The sequence below is a fragment of the Toxotes jaculatrix genome, chromosome 19, assembly GCF_017976425.1.
Source record: "Toxotes jaculatrix isolate fToxJac2 chromosome 19, fToxJac2.pri, whole genome shotgun sequence".
NCBI classification, from domain to species: Eukaryota; Metazoa; Chordata; class Actinopteri; family Toxotidae; genus Toxotes; species Toxotes jaculatrix.
The window spans coordinates 10,072,585-10,091,154 of NC_054412.1; positions in this window are offsets into that span (position 1 = coordinate 10,072,585).

Sequence of the window (18,570 nt, forward strand, 5' to 3'; positions counted from 1 at the left end):
GAAAAGAGACAGGACAGTGGTATTAAATAGATACAGCAGGCCAGACCTGTTTGGTCTGAGATAAAAGTTGAGGTCTTTTTTTGGCTTGCAAAGTAGAATTGGTTAGATCTCAACATAACATTTATAATGATTCAGAATAAGTTGTTTTAAACAGATTCAATCTAAAATTCATTCGTCACCTACAGTTTGAACATATTGGCTTTTGTTCTTGCAGAGTTTGACTGCTTGTATTCACAGATGGAAGTAAAGCCAAAGAGCTGAAGTGTAATTAGCAACTTTTTTGATAAGAGATTTTTTTTTCTGTTGTTTTTCGAGTGAAAAAGCCAAATATTCTTAGAAAAGAAGCAACTATTTTAACAATCAACAAACTGTTTATGTAATTGTTTTTTTAAAGCTCAAATTCCAAAGTCTTGTTGATTCCAGATACTCAGTTGTTAAAATTAGCTTTTTTTCCTTTGTCATACTTGTTAGTAAACTCAGTGATTTCAGGTTCACTGGTTGAACTAAACAAGGAATTTCAACATGTCTCTTTGGGCTGTAGGGAATTCTGATGGACATTTTTCACTATTTTCTGACCTTTTATAGACCAAGGGATTAATTGATTAATAAGAAAAATAATGAAAATAATCAGCTGCTGAATTGATTGAAATTTTTTTATGAATCACTTTTGAATTTGAGCACATCTTGTGTGTGCTTTCATCCAGAAAAGTTACAAGTTTTCTTTATTGTAGAAATGTGAAAAAGAATTATGCAAGACTTACGATGACTTCTTGAGATGCTAAATGACAACTTTATGGAAAGTTGACTCTTACTCTTCAGACCTTGTGGCTTTTGAGAAAAACACCAGAGCATTTGCAAATGAAATTGTATGTAAAAAGTTATTGTTGGTATAACGTAGTGATATTTCCTCGTCATCCAAGTGATCTGGACAAAAGTGAACTGAGAATAGAACAATGAATTTTCAGCCCTTGTATTAAAAGCTCTGAAAAGTGAATAAAAAGGTCTTAAATACAGTAAATGTCACTGTTGACAAAAGCAGACATGGGACCATAGTAGTTCAACAGGGGGCACCACACTTTACAGATCAAGCCATTAAGTCATAGACAATAGGGTACACTGCTTTTAAGCTTTGCTTAGATCAGAGTTGGTGTTTGGGTTAACTGTTAATGTAAGACAGTGAGTGGAAACATGTAATGGTTTTATAGTTCCAGTATTCTTCTCTGCGTATTTTTATCAATGAGCTATCTAAGGGAGGGCACATGATGTTCAGTGGTTTGGGTTACATGAAAAAAGCAAAAGGCTTACTACTAATCTACATTTTTACTGTCTTTATAATTTATCTGCACATTGTCAGAACTCTCTTCCCTTTGCGGCTCTTCAAGGATCAGGCCACATAATCTCTGTGGCTGTTTTTACACCCTTAGAAGACGCTAGATGTATAACTTGTGGCCATGCTGTTGATGGATATATGCAGTAGATTGTCACATTGGGTACCTCGTAAAATAGCAGCTGCTAATGCCTCTCTGCCACGAGGTCGTGGACAAGGGTTGTGTGTGAAATCCAGTGCGGTTAAAGACCTTTGCTACTTTCGGTCTTGTAGCAGTGGTGGACAGAGGCCTCCTCACCTCATACTCATGATCTTGTCATCGCAGGCCATTCCCAGGCTGCTGTGCTAACTTGGGGTCATCAGCAGGGCACGGCTTGAGAGATGGATGTTGCTGTGTGATTGCATCTAGTCGAGAGAGTGGGGACAGGGTAATTGATAATTCTGGGCTGTCCTTTAGGAGGGGTGCATGCCAAGACCATATGTAACTGTCCCTATATACCCCTGAGCCGAGCCAAGGCAATACACAGTAAATCCACATTCTTTCTGATGAACTCACTGACTTGATTGAGATAATGTCTACCATCCTGCCTTGTCCCTTGTCAGCCAGTTAGGGAGCCAAGCCTTATGCCTTAACCCCCCTTGTCTCCACTCCTGGCTGGGGGGGAGAATGTGACGCCTGCCTGCCCGCTCGCCTGTTCGGCTGTCTTAGCCCTGTGGGCTTTGCAGGCGCGGAGCCTCATCTCCCAATGTTTATCCATGTGTCTTTGCTTTGGCTCAGGCCCTACGCTGTAGGCCACTGTGGGCTGAGTGGGGTCCACTGCCCTGTGTCACCCACCTAAGCTCTGCTTTCACTGGAGGGCTTAGCGCCTCACCCTCCAGCCGCTTTATGAGCAGACAGCTGGGCTAATCTGTCTCCCTCTTCCCTCCTCTCTCTCCCTCTTTCTTTCTCCTTCGGTCTTGCCTCATTGCTTCTTTTGGCTCCTTTGGCCCTGTGTTTGTAGTCTAGTTTGCTCTCATGCCTTTCAAACACTGATACTGCTGTTTCTGTTTCCTCAGTACACAAACACACACACACGCATACACCATTTGTATGTCTCTGGTATAGCAGAGCTTGAGAATAGAAGAGTTGCAGGAGAGGTGTTCAAGCTGGGACTGGTCCAAAGATCATCAGAACACATATGGCTCCAGCTCTCAAGTTGGCAACTTGCACCCAAGTTGCACCCGAGCCACAACTACGTCCACTTAACACATGACTTGCAATTCATATATATTGACTTTTAATGATGTAGTTTGGACACTGTGTATCACACTGTGTGCCTACGGGCTGACAGACTTGTGGCTGGTGGATTTAATTGTTCTCAGAGTGGCTTCCATGGGATCCATCCAATAAGCTGTAATCTTTGGATTCAGCAGCTTCTAAGACCTTGAACTACTAAGACCTTGAACTAAAAATAATAAAAGGTGTTAAACAGGAGCTGTGAGACAGGTTATGAGAGAGACAGTTTGCTTGGTCAAAACATGTATTATTACTGCTATTTATTGGCCAGCTGAAAAATAGTTTTCTAATCATTAAAGCTGTTGATTCAATTTATCACTTTTTGTTCTTGTGTCATGCCATATTTGCAGCTTATATACGCCCTTGTAATAAGAATCAGTCTACAGTGTAAACCTGAACTTGGCCTGAGACTTGAGTTGGGCTTGCTCATAGAATTGAGTCTTGACTCAATCTTGGAAACAGCTGAGCAGAGCTGAAACAATTAATCAATCAATAAAACAGTCGACAGAAATTTCCTCTGGGAAATTATCATGCAAACGTTTTTAAAATATTTTTTGATGTTCTATGTTTCAAACACTGAAATGAAAAAAATAATTATCAGGTTAAATGATAATGAATAATAATTGTTAACTGCAGCTCTACTCTCGAGACTTGTTTATGTGTTGTGAACATCTCTGGGTTACAAAGACTGACGTCACAACTCTAAACCAACTTTGCTCCATAATTTTAATCTCATCCATTCCCTTCTTCCCCCCCGTGCATTCTTTCCATCTTCCTCCTGCCTTCATTTTATCCTCCACCCATCATCATCCCCTCTTCCTCACACCACCTCTCCCTGTTCACCCTCCCGCTGCTCTCCATCTTCCTCTTCCCCTCCTCCTCCGCTTGACTTCCCTCCTCCTTCTTTTCGCTGTCCTCTTCAGCCATCTAGCTAAACTTAGAAGTGACAACAGTTGCAGGGTGACACCAAAGGCTAAATAAGACCAGAACAATAGCTTCCTCCCCTCCTTTCCTCCTCTCACCCCCTCATCTCCCCCTTTAATAGACTGCCATTGTTCTCTCCCTCCACTGTTGCTCTTTCAGGGAGTTTGTTAGCTATGCTAATGAAGGTTGGGCTTGTGTGGGTTTAGCGAGTGGGGATTTGATGCTCTTTAACTGGGCACTTTTAGAAAAGAAAGGCGATCATAAGTGTGGCCGGGCGGCTATTTACCACCAGTCAAATGTCATGGGCATGTGGACGTGATACAGCAGTGGAAGTACATAAGAGATCTGTTACATTTCCCGAGCACTTGCTTCTATTTGATATCTGTGCTCTGAAACTGTCAGCAAAATGTATAAAAGAAGGTATTATGCAAGAATATGTACCAATGGGCCTCTAATGCACAATGTACTGTATGTGTCAGCATGTCAGAGTCCTTGCAGAAAAAAAAGAGTCAAGTAAGACAAGATGCCGAGACTACAGTAAGTATAGTGCAGTCAGTCATCCAATCAGTCAGTAAGTCTGTAAATAGCCTGGCCGATGGCTCCTTTGAGCTTTCCTCTAAGAGGAATTCTCTTTCTCCTTGGTGTATTAATAGTGCCTGTGCATTGTTTCCTACAGCAGCACTGCTGCAATCAAAGGAAGTTGGCCTGCCAAGTATACAAATATTTTCCTTTGTCCCTATGTTTAGCAGGCATGTAAGAGTCAGATATGTGTGTGTGTGTGACTGTGCGTGGATGTGGGCGAATGTCTGTGTGGTTGTACGAGCAAGTGTGTGCATACTCATCGGTATTATGTCAGGTTGTGTGTTTATTTATGTGTGTAATCGTATACGTATAGTGATACATCCTTTAATTGTGTTTGTGTGTGTGTGTGTGTGCGCCAGTGTAAGCGTGTCTGTCACAGACAGTGTGACCTTTTATTTGAGAGGTCATGTGCTTGGCTGGTTGTTGGTGTGTTGGTATGCTGTTTGGTGGAACACATGTTAATCTGTTGTATGTAGGCTACCGTTGTGTTCACAGTACAGTCTCCAGGTATGTGATGTAGTGTCTTTGTCTTTAATGTGTAACAGTAACCTCTTACTATCACGGTAATTCTTTTTTTCTCTTCCATTTATCGAACAAAGACATTATAATCAGATTTGTCTGATTGCTTTATAAATGCTTTGAATTTGAGTCCACCTTTCAATAAAGTAATTAGCTCAGTTTAAATGGAAACCATTACATGTTACTGCTCTCTGCGGCCCGATACTTTCTCTCTAATTGATGGTGCCCAGCCAAAATATGATTGCCTGACATTTTAAATGTCACAAGGACTGATTCAGTAGTTTTGGAAATATATCCAAAGCCTTGACCTGTCGGCCTCTGTTGTCAAATTCCCCCGAATTTGGTATTCAGAGACCTTGGTCGATGCGTTGCACTATACCATAATCTCTCTCATGCTCAAACACTCTCACAGACACAGACATGCGCGCACACACACACACACACACACACACACACACACACACACACACACACACACACACACACACACACACACAGTGTGAAGCATGCTGATATGTACTCATGCACGCACTCACATACTCCTACATTAAAATACACAGGTTAGTCATATCTAACACACACACACACACTTCTCACACACACCGTTGCATCCTTAGGGAAGCAGGTTGCTTGCACAGTGGCCAAGTGGTGGCGTTGAGGCATCATCGGTCACTTGGAGTCTGCCAGTGACTCACCAAGGGCACAATGGAATTAGTGAGATTCTCTGCAATGTGACAGCTTGCTCTGGCTAAATGGTGTAATAATCTACCCCTCCTCTCACAAACCTCCAGCAGCACACACACACACACACACACACACACACGCGTACACACTCATTCACTCCCCTCCCTAACACCCACCCCATACCAACTGGCACAGATAACATTGTCTTAAGCTATAAAAAAAGATTTTTTCCCCTCCCTCCATTGCGGTAATTATTGAATTAATGCAGATGGAGAGAGACATCTGCATGTTAAAGTGTTGGCCTCTCTCTTATGCACAGCAGATGTTCCCCTGTCATTTACTCAAATTACGCTGCTTAGATACACGGAGGGAGAGAGAGCGAGAGAGAGAGAGAGAAAGTTACTTGCCAAGGCGACATTGTCTTACAGCCCTCTGAGTGTCAGCTACCAAATTCTGCATCTGTCCTTCAAGCAAACCCCTACTTTTTTCCCTTGAGGTGTCCCTCAATCACAATTACATTCTTTTATTTCTTTTATGGTTATTATCAAATTGTTTTATTATAAATGCAAAGCAAGTGAATTTAAACCTTTCAAATATGGAGGCCATCCAAAGGGCTTTAAATAAGGCATTAGAAGAACATTTAAAAACATAATAAAGAGAAAAATATCAGCAGTTAAAATAGAATAAAATTAAATATGATGTAATCCAAATGGCAGAAATAACAGACATAAGCAATTGCAAAAGAAAAAAAGAAGCTCTGAATTTCATAAAGGAAAAAAATGTGTGGTAGAAAAATTAATCATTCAAAGGGAGGCTATGAGGAAACAGGGATCAAAGTGGTAAAGTTGGCACATATTTAAGATTAATTGGCAGATGGTTCCATCTTTGTGCAGCTAAATGCAGCTTCATTGTGTTTGATTACTATTTAAAATTACTGCTTCCTAAACATCTGATTGACTCATTTAATTTTTTGGTTTATTTTTAAATTGTGAAGAAAAAGCACCAAATGGGTCAAAGGTCAGCCTTAGTCAAGAACAGGATCTTACCTGGCAAACAACCTAATCATATAGTATGATGTCAGAAATGTCATATTAATGTAAATATTTACAAGCTGACCTCCCATTGATAGCTTAACCCTGAAGCTGACCTCTCGACCCTTACTGCTGGTGGGGACGTTACAGTAAAGATGAGACTGAAGGGACAACATCCCCTTGAAGATTATCTGTTGATTATTAGAACCGAGGGCGAGACATCGAAAGAGTGTGGATGAGTGTTTCTCCCTCAGAGTGTGTGTGTGTGTATGCCAGATAACCAGGGGACCTTCTCCTTGGGATTATATTCCAGGTTGGTTCAGCCTCATCTCTCCGGATTACGTTGATAAAAACATTCTTGTATTATATTTTCTGTGCTTATTGTATTAATACTCTCAGGCAGTTCCCAGAAAAAGCTCCGTCCCATGCCTGCTTTAAGGTAATCTTCTTCCACTTGAGCTTTTAAAATGTTTTTTTTGGGGGGGGCGGGGTTGGCTGTCTTTGTAATACCTATTCTCTCCCACTCTTGAAGTTATATTTGACCTCTTGTCTTTGACTTGGTTGCTCTATCATATCATTCTACACAGTAAATTGTATATCTTTATTAAATATATAGATGCGGGTGATGCCTGAGTGGACTTCACTCAGTGTACCCACTACAGGTTTAGACTGTTGAAGGCTCATGGCTGCCCCAGAGGTATGATTTATTCCACTGTGAGGAGAAAATTACATTGCTTTAGATCCAAATGTGTCTTCAGGATGTCTTATAATTGTGCTGTAATAAGCTAGGTGCGCTAAGACCTTTATTGCAACAATTTAAAGTATTCTCACATACTTAAAAGTCTATTTTGTGTCTTCCTTTCACCAAAATAGTGCCCTATTGTTTCAACAGTCTGTTCATGAAAGCTTGAGTCTGGTAAAAAGGCTGCAACCAACATTTTGTTTTCATGACTGAGAAATCTGCTGATTACTTACCCAGTTATTTAATTAATTGACTAATTGTTTTGTTTATAGAATGTCAGGAATTAGTGAAAAATGCACATCCAATCACAAGGTGATTTCTTTCACAGTCCTTGACTGAGAAAGAAAAGCAACAAATCCTCAAAAGAGGAGGCTGAAATTAGAGAAGGTGTGGCATTTCTGTCAGTCCACAGAAAATTAACTTGCAGCTATTTTGATAATTGATAAATCATTTAAGATATTTATCAAGAACCTTTGTGAAACATTTGCTGGTTTGAGTTTCTCAGATGTGAGGATTTACTGTCTTTCTCTTTTAAATCATTAAATCATTATAAATCAACCGTCTTTGGTTTTGTAACAAAATGTCATCTTGGGCTCTGGGAATTTGTAATTTTTTTCCCACTATTTTCTGAAATGTCATAGTTTAAACAATTAATCAATTAAAACAACAACAACACAGACACAACAAAAATCAATAACTGACTAATCGACAGTGAAAATAATCTTAGCTGCAGTCCTAGAAGGTGTGTTTTGCAAGTTCAGTCTCGGTCACATTAGTCTTTTTTGATCTGCTTGAGCATTAGCAGGGGACTGCGCTCTCTCTCACACGTCCTGATGCAAGTTGTACTCCATTTTCCTAAGAAGCGTTCTATGAATCAGCCCATCCACACACATTTACCCACACACAAACACACACACACACGCTACCCTACCTCTCTACAAAACCCAACAGTCCAGCGGAATCTGTGTAACTTCCTTCTGTTCTCAAACCAAAAGCCTTAAAGCCAACAGATGCTTTCACGTTATCATTGCCAGTTATCACTCTTAGCTCCCTCTGATAAGACTTTACTTTCTGACCCAGATGTTAAGGAGTTCAATTTATCAGATGCACCAGAAGAGCGGACAGGGAGGTGGAGGGATGAGTGAGCATCGAAAATACCCACAGGCTTGAGAGATGAGACGTAATATGCCTTTTTTATTTATTTATTTTTTCAGCTCGGTGTTGTTTCTGAAGCGGCGTTAGTGCAGTAAGGAGCTCAGCATCTAAAGAGGCTTTGGTATAGGGGGAAAGATGGGCCATATTACAGCGAGGCCAGAAGCCTGCTTGATTAATGGGCCAGGATAATCACCTCATCAAATCACTCTCACTTATTAAATCTTGTTTAATATCGTAATGAGGGCCCTCCTGAGCTGCTTTGGTAAATTCCCCCTCTCTCCCGAGCTCTCCATGGCTCTCGTTTTCCCTCTTCTGCCTTTCCGCTTTAACAGGAAGACTGATGATGGCAAGATCCTCTCTGTCCTCGTCTGTCTCTCTTCTTGTCGCTATCTCTTCTGTCATCTTTCTCTTCTCTGTCTCTTGCCTTTGCTTGTTGTTTAACTTTCAGGAAAAAAAACTGAGACATGCTTCTTGTATATTCTAAACAATTTATGTCTCAGTGTTAAGACTACACAGTGGCTCAACAGTATACATAATTCCTGGGGGTGGAATTGCTGTATTCACAGCCTCAGTCTATTCATTCACTCTCCCTTATTTATGATGGATGATGAGCTAGATTGTATCATCATAAATCACTGTGTGTGTGGGTCACGACCTGCTTGAAGAGTGATACCACTTCCCAAGGCTTTGGTACACTGGAGTTTATGGAAACACTTCAGGTGAGGTAATATCTTTCCTGTCTCCTTCTGCATGATTTGTGATCTCTATCTGTAGTACCACAACATACCCAGTGTTACTTCTGCACGTGTGTGTGTATGCATGTGCGTGTGTGAGGTTTTCCGGGATGGGTTTGCATCTCCTTCACTTGACCTCCAGGCTACTACACAATGTGTCGCAGAATAAAACAACATGCCATTGTCTTATTTATGGTCTTCCATGTGTCACTCTGTACCATCTTGGTAGCACAGCCGTGACTGCGTGCTTCTTCCAAGGAAGGAAAAAATATTTCTCCTGCCCCCTTTTGCCCTGCGTTACTCTCTCTATTTCAATTGTGAATTAAAGCTGCAAGCAGCGATGGGCGGGCCCTTGCACCCCTTGCGAGCCGCGGGAGTTGCAGCCAGCACAGCCACGCACAAAAGTCCTCCTACGTCCTCTCCTCTCTCCTGCGCTTCTCCCCAGAGAAGCACAGCAGTATACAGCAACAGAAAAGACATAGCCTCCTCCCAGCAGGGGGCGCTATGAGTGTATCACCATATGAGCATATAAATGAGTTGAGAGTGTGAAGGTCATCCTGATTATCTGTGCAGAGCAAACGTATAATTTGGTTTAATGGACAGTGTGTTATTTGTAAATTACTTCAGTGTTGTTTAGAGTTTGTGTAGACATTTCAATGGTGTTATTTTCAGCCATATATGTTAAGAATACCAGGATGTCCTTGGTTAAGTATATCCTGGTATTTGTGTATATATATATGAAAAAGTTAACTTTAATGGACATTTGTACTTTAAGTACACATTTAACAGTTCTAGCTTTGGTGTAGTTGAGATATGATGCAGAACAGAGATATGTTGCAGTCTTTTTTACCTGTTTTTCTGAACTTATATTTTTATATGTATTGTGTTTTTATTGCTGGAGCACAACAGAGCTCTGGTGCATTTTCTACATTTCTACTGTGTTTGTTTGCTCTTTACATGTCCAAATCCTTTGCTTTCTCGTCATTAAGAACTATTTCAAATCGTATACAATCATGTACATCACCACTTACCCACAGATGTAACGCAAAAATACACAACACATTATAGATTATATGTCATAAATCCATGCTTTGATTCTATAACAGTAATACCTACTGTACATATGTCATATACATTATTCAAAGTAAGGTTTTCTTTGCTACATTACAACAGCATTTCCATGAATGCCATAGCTCATTATAGCAACTAGATATGTTGATAACACAATAATTAAGAAATGTTGTTGAAATATAGGTTTTGCTTTACCTTTACATCACTTCAAAAAGCAAAAGGCACTGGTTATGGTACACCTAGTACACTAGGGTGGGGTTCAATTCCCTGCAGTGCCGTGCTAATAGATTGATGATGTAAGATCAACAAAAAATCCCAAATCTACACAGCTTGTCATGACAACTCCATGTTAACACATGTTAACACACATCTATGTAGAATGTATGTATTTCCATTATATAGCTAACATAACACACTGACATAAACAGACATTTATGGCACCAAGTAAAAGGAGCTCAGCTGCACCAATACCCCCACTATCTTCTCTTCTCGTCATAAAAAACGTCATAGTATAGTAAGGTGTCAAAATCGGTCAAAAAAAGTCAAAAATTTTTTTGACCTCAAAATGTGCCAAAAAACGTCATAGTATAGTAAGGCATCAAAATCGGCCGAAAAAAGTCAAAAATTTATTTGACCTCAAAATGTCATAAAAAACGTCATAGTATAGTATGGCGTCAAAATCGGACAAAAAAAGTCAAAAATTTTTTTGACCTCAAAATGTGCCAAAAAACGTCATAGTATACTAAGGTGTCAAAATCGGCCAAAAAAAGGAAAACATTTTTTGACCTCAAAATGTCATAAAAAACGTCATAGTATACTAAGGTGTCAAAATCGGCCAAAAAAAGGAAAACATTTTTTGACCTCAAAATGTCATAAAAAACGTCGTAGTATAGTAAGGCGTCAAAATCGGCCGAAAAAAGTCAAAATTTTTTTTGACCTCAAAATGTCATAAAAACGTCATAGTATAGTAACTCGTCAAAAACGGCCGAAAAAAGTCAAAAAATTTTTTGACCTCAAGATATGCCAAAAAACGTCATAGTATAGTAAGGCGTCAAAATCGGCCAAAAAAAGTCAAAAATTTTTTCGGCCTCAAAATTTCATAAAAAACGTCATAGTATAGTAAGACGTTTTTTTCTGGCAAAAAAAGTCAAATTTTTTTTCGACCTCAAAATTTCATAAAAAACGTCATAGTATAGTATGGCGTTTTTTTCGATCAAAAAAAGTCAAAAAATTTTTCGACCTCAAAGTTTCATAAAAAACGTCATAGTATAGTATGGCGTTTTTTTTGAGCAAAAAAAGTCAAAATTTTTTTCGACCTCAAAAAGTCATAAAAAACGTCATAGTATAGTAAGGCGTCAAAATCGGCCAAAAAAAGTCAAAATTTTTTTCGACCTCAAAATTTCATAAAAAACGTCATAGTATAGTAAGGCGTCAAAATCGGCCAAAAAAAGTCAAAATTTTTTTCGACCTCAAAATTTCATAAAAAACGTCATAGTATAGTATGCCGTTTTTTTCGAGCAAAGAAAGTCAAAATTTTTTTCGACCTCAAAATGTCATAAAAAACGTCATAGTATAGTATGGAGTTTTTTTCGAGCAAAAAAAGTCAACATTTTTTTCGACCTCAAAATTTCATAAAAAACGTCATAGTATAGTAAGGCGTTTTTTTCGGACTAAAAAAGTCAAAAAAATTTTCGACCTCAAAAAGTCATAAAAAACGTCATAGTATAGTAAGGCGTTTTTTTCGAGCAAAAAAAGTCAAAATTTTTTTCGACCTCAAAATTTCATAAAAAACGTCATAGTATAGTATGGCGTTTTTTTCGAGCAAAAAAAGTCAACATTTTTTTCGACCTCAAAATGTCATAAAAAACGTCATAGTATAGTAAGGCGTCAAAATTGGCCAAAAAAAGTCAAAATTTTTTTCGACCTCAAAATTTCATAAAAAACGCCATAGTATAGTAAGGCGTCAAAATCGGCCAAAAAAAGTCAAAATTTTTTTCGACCTCAAAATTTCATAAAAAATGTCATAGTATAGTATGGCGTTTTTTTTTAACAAAAAAAGTCAAAATTTTTTTCGACCTCAAAAAGTCATAAAAAACGTCATAGTATAGTAAGGCGTTTTTTTCGAGCAAAAAAAGTCAAAATTTTTTTCGACCTCAAAATGTCATAAAAAACGTCATAGTATAGTAAGGCGTCAAAATCGGCCAAAAAAAGTCAAAATTTTTTTCGACCTCAAAATTTCATAAAAAACGTCATAGTATAGTAAGGCTTTTTTTTCGGGCAAAAAAAGTCAAAATTTTTTTCGACCTCAAAATTTCATAAAAAACGTCATAGTATAGTAAGGCTTTTTTTTCGGGCAAAAAAAGTCAAAATTTTTTTCGACCTCAAAATTTCATAAAAAATGTCATAGTATAGTATGGCGTTTTTTTTTAACAAAAAAAGTCAAAATTTTTTTCGAGCAAAAAAAGTCAAATTTTTTTTCGACCTCAAAATGTCATAAAAAACGTCATAGTATAGTATGCCGTTTTTTTCGAGCAAAAAAAGTCACATTTTTTTTCGACCTCAAAATTTCATAAAAAACGTCATAGTATAGTATGCCGTTTTTTTCGAGCAAAAAAAGTCAAATTTTTTTTCGACCTCAAAATTTCATAAAAAACGTCATAGTATAGTAAGACGTTTTTTTCTGGCAAAAAAAGTCAAAAATTTTTTCGACCTCAAAATTTCATAAAAAACGTCATAGTATAGTATGGCGTTTTTTTCGGGCAAAAAAAGTCAAAATTTTTTTCGACCTCAAAAAGTCATAAAAAACGTCATAGTATAGTAAGGCGTCAAAATCGGCCAAAAAAAGTCAAAATTTTTTTCGACCTCAAAATTTCATAAAAAACGTCATAGTATAGTATGGCGTTTTTTTCGAGCAAAAAAAGTCAACATTTTTTTCGACCTCAAAAAGTCATAAAAAACGTCATAGTATAGTAAGGCGTCAAAATCGGCCAAAAAAAGTCAAAATTTTTTTCGACCTCAAAATTTCATAAAAAACGTCATAGTATAGTAAGGCTTTTTTTTCGGGCAAAAAAAGTCAAAATTTTTTTCGACCTCAAAATTTCATAAAAAATGTCATAGTATAGTATGGCGTTTTTTTTTAACAAAAAAAGTCAAAATTTTTTTCGAGCAAAAAAAGTCAAAATTTTTTTCGACCTCAAAATGTCATAAAAAACGTCATAGTATAGTATGCCGTTTTTTTCGAGCAAAAAAAGTCACATTTTTTTTCGACCTCAAAATTTCATAAAAAACGTCATAGTATAGTATGCCGTTTTTTTCGAGCAAAAAAAGTCAAATTTTTTTTCGACCTCAAAATTTCATAAAAAACGTCATAGTATAGTAAGACGTTTTTTTCTGGCAAAAAAAGTCAAAAATTTTTTCGACCTCAAAATTTCATAAAAAACGTCATAGTATAGTATGGCGTTTTTTTCGGGCAAAAAAAGTCAAAATTTTTTTCGACCTCAAAAAGTCAAAAAAAACGTCATAGTATAGTAAGGCGTCAAAATCGGCCAAAAAAAGTCAAAATTTTTTTCGACCTCAAAATTTCATAAAAAACGTCATAGTATAGTATGCCGTTTTTTTCGAGCAAAAAAAGTCAAATTTTTTTTCGACCTCAAAGTTTCATAAAAAACGTCATAGTATAGTATGGCGTTTTTTTAGAGCAAAAAAAGTCAAAATTTTTTTCGACCTCAAACTTTCATAAAAAACGTCATAGTATAGTATGGCGTTTTTTTCGGGCAAAAAAATTCAAAATTTTTTCCGACCTCAAAAAGTCATAAAAAACGTCATAGTATAGTAAGGCGTCAAAATCGGCCAAAAAAAGTCAAAATTTTTTTCGACCTCAAAATTTCATAAAAAACGTCATAGTATAGTAAGGCGTCAAAATCGGCCAAAAAAAGTCAAAATTTTTTTCGACCTCAAAATTTCATAAAAAATGTCATAGTATAGTATGGCGTTTTTTCTGAGCAAAAAAAGTCAAATTTTTTTTCGACCTCAAAATTTCATAAAAAACGTCATAGTATAGTAAGGCGTTTTTTTCGGACTAAAAAAGTCAAAAAAAATTTCGACCTCAAAAAGTCATAAAAAACGTCATAGTATAGCAAGGCGTTTTTTTCGAGCAAAAAAAGTCAAAATTTTTTTCGACCTCAAAATTTCATAAAAAACGTCATAGTATAGTATGGCGTTTTTTTCGGGCAAAAAAAGTCAAAATTTTTTTCGACCTCAAAAAGTCATAAAAAACGTCATAGTATAGTAAGGCGTCAAAATCGGCCAAAAAAAGTCAAAATTTTTTTCGACCTCAAAATTTCATAAAAAACGTCATAGTATAGTATGGCGTTTTTTTCGGGCAAAAAAAGTCAAAATTTTTTTCGACCTCAAAATTTCATAAAAAATGTCATAGTATAGTATGGCGTTTTTTTTTAACAAAAAAAGTCAAAATTTTTTTCGAGCAAAAAAAGTCAAAATTTTTTTCGACCTCAAAATGTCATAAAAAACGTCATAGTATAGTATGCCGTTTTTTTCGAGCAAAAAAAGTCATTTTTTTTCGACCTCAAAATTTCATAAAAAACGTCATAGTATAGTATGCCGTTTTTTTCATGCAAAAAAAGTCAAAAATTTTTTCGACCTCAAAATTTCATAAAAAACGTCATAGTATAGTATGGCGTTTTTTTCGGGCAAAAAAAGTCAAAATTTTTTTCGACCTCAAAAAGTCATAAAAAACGTCATAGTATAGTAAGGCGTCAAAATCGGCCAAAAAAAGTCAAAATTTTTTTCGACCTCAAAATTTCATAAAAAACGTCATAGTATAGTATGGCGTTTTTTTCGAGCAAAAAAAGTCAAATTTTTTTCCGACCTCAAAGTTTCATAAAAAATGTCATAGTATAGTATGGCGTTTTTTTAGAGCAAAAAAAGTCAAAATTTTTTTCGACCTCAAACTTTCATAAAAAACGTCATAGTATAGTATGCCGTCTTTTTCGAGCAAAAAAAGTCAAAATTTTTTTCGACCTCAAAATTTCATAAAAAACGTCATAGTATAGTATGGCGTTTTTTTCGGGCAAAAAAATTCAAAATTTTTTCCGACCTCAAAAAGTCATAAAAAACGTCATAGTATAGTAAGGCGTCAAAATCGGCCAAAAAAAGTCAAAATTTTTTTCGACCTCAAAATTTCATAAAAAACGTCATAGTATAGTAAGGCGTCAAAATCGGCCAAAAAAAGTCAAAATTTTTTTCGACCTCAAAATTTCATAAAAAATGTCATAGTATAGTATGGCGTTTTTTTTGAGCAAAAAAAGTCAAATTTTTTTTCGACCTCAAAATTTCATAAAAAACGTCATAGTATAGTATGCCGTTTTTTTCGAGCAAAAAAAGTCAAATTTTTTTTTCGACCTCAAAATTTCATAAAAAACGTCATAGTATAGTATGGAGTTTTTTTCGAGCAAAAAAAGTCAAAATTTTTTTCGACCTCAAAATTTCATAAAAAACGTCATAGTATAGTAAGGCGTTTTTTTCGGACTAAAAAAGTCAAAAAAAATTTCGACCTCAAAAAGTCATAAAAAACGTCATAGTATAGCAAGGCGTTTTTTTCGAGCAAAAAAAGTCAAAATTTTTTCGACCTCAAAATTTCATAAAAAACGTCATAGTATAGTATGCCGTTTTTTTCGAGCAAAAAAAGTCAAAATTTTTTTCGACCTCAAAATTTCATAAAAAACGTCATAGTATAGTATGGCGTTTTTTTTTAACAAAAAAAGTCAAACTTTTTTCCGACCTCAAAAAGTCATAAAAAACGTCATAGTATAGTAAGGCGTTTTTTTCGAGCAAAAAAAGTCAAAAAATTTTTCGACCTCAAAGTTTCATAAAAAACGTCATAGTATAGTATGGCGTTTTTTTTTGAGCAAAAAAAGTCAAAATTTTTTTCGACCTCAAAATGTCATAAAAAACGTCATAGTATAGTAAGGCTTTTTTTTTCGGGCAAAAAAAGTCAAAATTTTTTTCGACCTCAAAATTTCATAAAAAACGTCATAGTATAGTAAGGCTTTTTTTTCGATCAAAAAAAGTCAAAAAATTTTTCGACCTCAAAGTTTCATAAAAAACGTCATAGTATAGTATGGCGTTTTTTTTTAGCAAAAAAAGTCAAAATTTTTTTCGACCTCAAAATTTCATAAAAAACGTCATAGTATAGTAAGGCGTTTTTTTCGGGCAAAAAAAGTCAAAATTTTTTTCGACCTCAAAAAGTCATAAAAAACGTCATAGTATAGTAAGGCGTCAAAATCGGCCAAAAAAAGTCAAAATTTTTTTCGACCTCAAAAAGTCATAAAAAACGTCATAGTATAGTAAAGCGTCAAAATCGGCCAAAAAAAGTCAAAATTTTTTTCGACCTCAAAATTTCATAAAAAACGTCATAGTATAGTATGGCGTTTTTTTCGAGCAAAAAAAGTCAAATTTTTTTTCGACCTCAAAGTTTCATAAAAAACGTCATAGTATAGTATGGCGTTTTTTTTGAGCAAAAAAAGTCAAAATTTTTTTCGACCTCAAAATTTCATAAAAAACGTCATAGTATAGTAAGGCGTCAAAATCGGCCAAAAAAAGTCAAAATTTTTTTCGACCTCAAAATTTCATAAAAAACGTCATAGTATAGTAAGGCGTCAAAATCGGCCAAAAAAAGTCAAAATTTTTTTCGACCTCAAAATTTCATAAAAAACGTCATAGTATAGTAAGGCGTCAAAATCGGCCAAAAAAGTCAAAATTTTTTTCGACCTCAAAATTTCATAAAAAATGTCATAGTATAGTATGGCGTTTTTTTTGAGCAAAAAAAGTCAAATTTTTTTTCGACCTCAAAGTTTCATAAAAAACGTCATAGTATAGTATGGCGTTTTTTTTGAGCAAAAAAAGTCAAAATTTTTTTCGACCTCAAAATTTCATAAAAAACGTCATAGTATAGTAAGGCTTTTTTTTCGATCAAAAAAAGTCAAAAAATTTTTCGACCTCAAAGTTTCATAAAAAACGTCATAGTATAGTATGGCGTTTTTTTTTAGCAAAAAAAGTCAAAATTTTTTTCGACCTCAAAATTTCATAAAAAACGTCATAGTATAGTAAGGCGTTTTTTTCGGGCAAAAAAAGTCAAAATTTTTTTCGACCTCAAAAAGTCATAAAAAACGTCATAGTATAGTAAGGCGTCAAAATCGGCCAAAAAAAGTCAAAATTTTTTTCGACCTCAAAAAGTCATAAAAAACGTCATAGTATAGTAAAGCGTCAAAATCGGCCAAAAAAAGTCAAAATTTTTTTCGACCTCAAAATTTCATAAAAAACGTCATAGTATAGTATGCCGTTTTTTTCGAGCAAAAAAAGTCAAATTTTTTTTCGACCTCAAGATTTCATAAAAAACGTCATAGTATAGTAAGACGTTTTTTTCTGGCAAAAAAAGTCAAAATTTTTTTCGACCTCAAAATTTCATAAAGAACGTCATAGTATAGTAAGGCGTCAAAATCGGCCAAAAAAGTCAAAATTTTTTTCGACCTCAAAATTTCATAAAAAATGTCATAGTATAGTATGGCGTTTTTTTTGAGCAAAAAAAGTCAAAAAATTTTTCGACCTCAAAGTTTCATAAAAAACGTCATAGTATAGTATGGCGTTTTTTTTTAGCAAAAAAAGTCAAAATTTTTTTCGACCTCAAAATTTCATAAAAAACGTCATAGTATAGTAAGGCGTTTTTTTCGGGCAAAAAAAGTCAAAATTTTTTTCGACCTCAAAAAGTCATAAAAAACGTCATAGTATAGTAAGGCGTCAAAATCGGCCAAAAAAAGTCAAAATTTTTTTCGACCTCAAAAAGTCATAAAAAACGTCATAGTATAGTAAAGCGTCAAAATCGGCCAAAAAAAGTCAAAATTTTTTTCGACCTCAAAATTTCATAAAAAACGTCATAGTATAGTATGGCGTTTTTTTCGGGCAAAAAAAGTCAAAATTTTTTTCGACCTCAAAAAGTCATAAAAAACGTCATAGTATAGTAAGGCGTCAAAATCGGCCAAAAAAAGTCAAAATTTTTTTCGACCTCAAAATTTCATAAAAAACGTCATAGTATAGTAAGGCGTCAAAATCGGCCAAAAAAAGTCAAAATTTTTTTCGACCTCAAAATTTCATAAAAAACGTCATAGTATAGTATGGCGTTTTTTTCGAGCAAAAAAAGTCAAATTTTTTTTCGACCTCAAAGTTTCATAAAAAACGTCATAGTATAGTAAGGCGTCAAAATCGGCCAAAAAAAGTCAAAATTTTTTTCGACCTCAAAATTTCATAAAAAACGTCATAGTATAGTATGCCATTTTTTCCGGGCAAAAACAGTCAAAAATTTTTTCGGCCTCAAAATTTCACAAAAAACGTCATAGTATAGTAAGACGTTTTTTTCTGGCAAAAAAAGTCAAAATTTTTTTCGACCTGAAAATTTCATAAAAAACGTCATAGTATAGTATGGCGTTTTTTTCGATCAAAAAAAGTCAAAA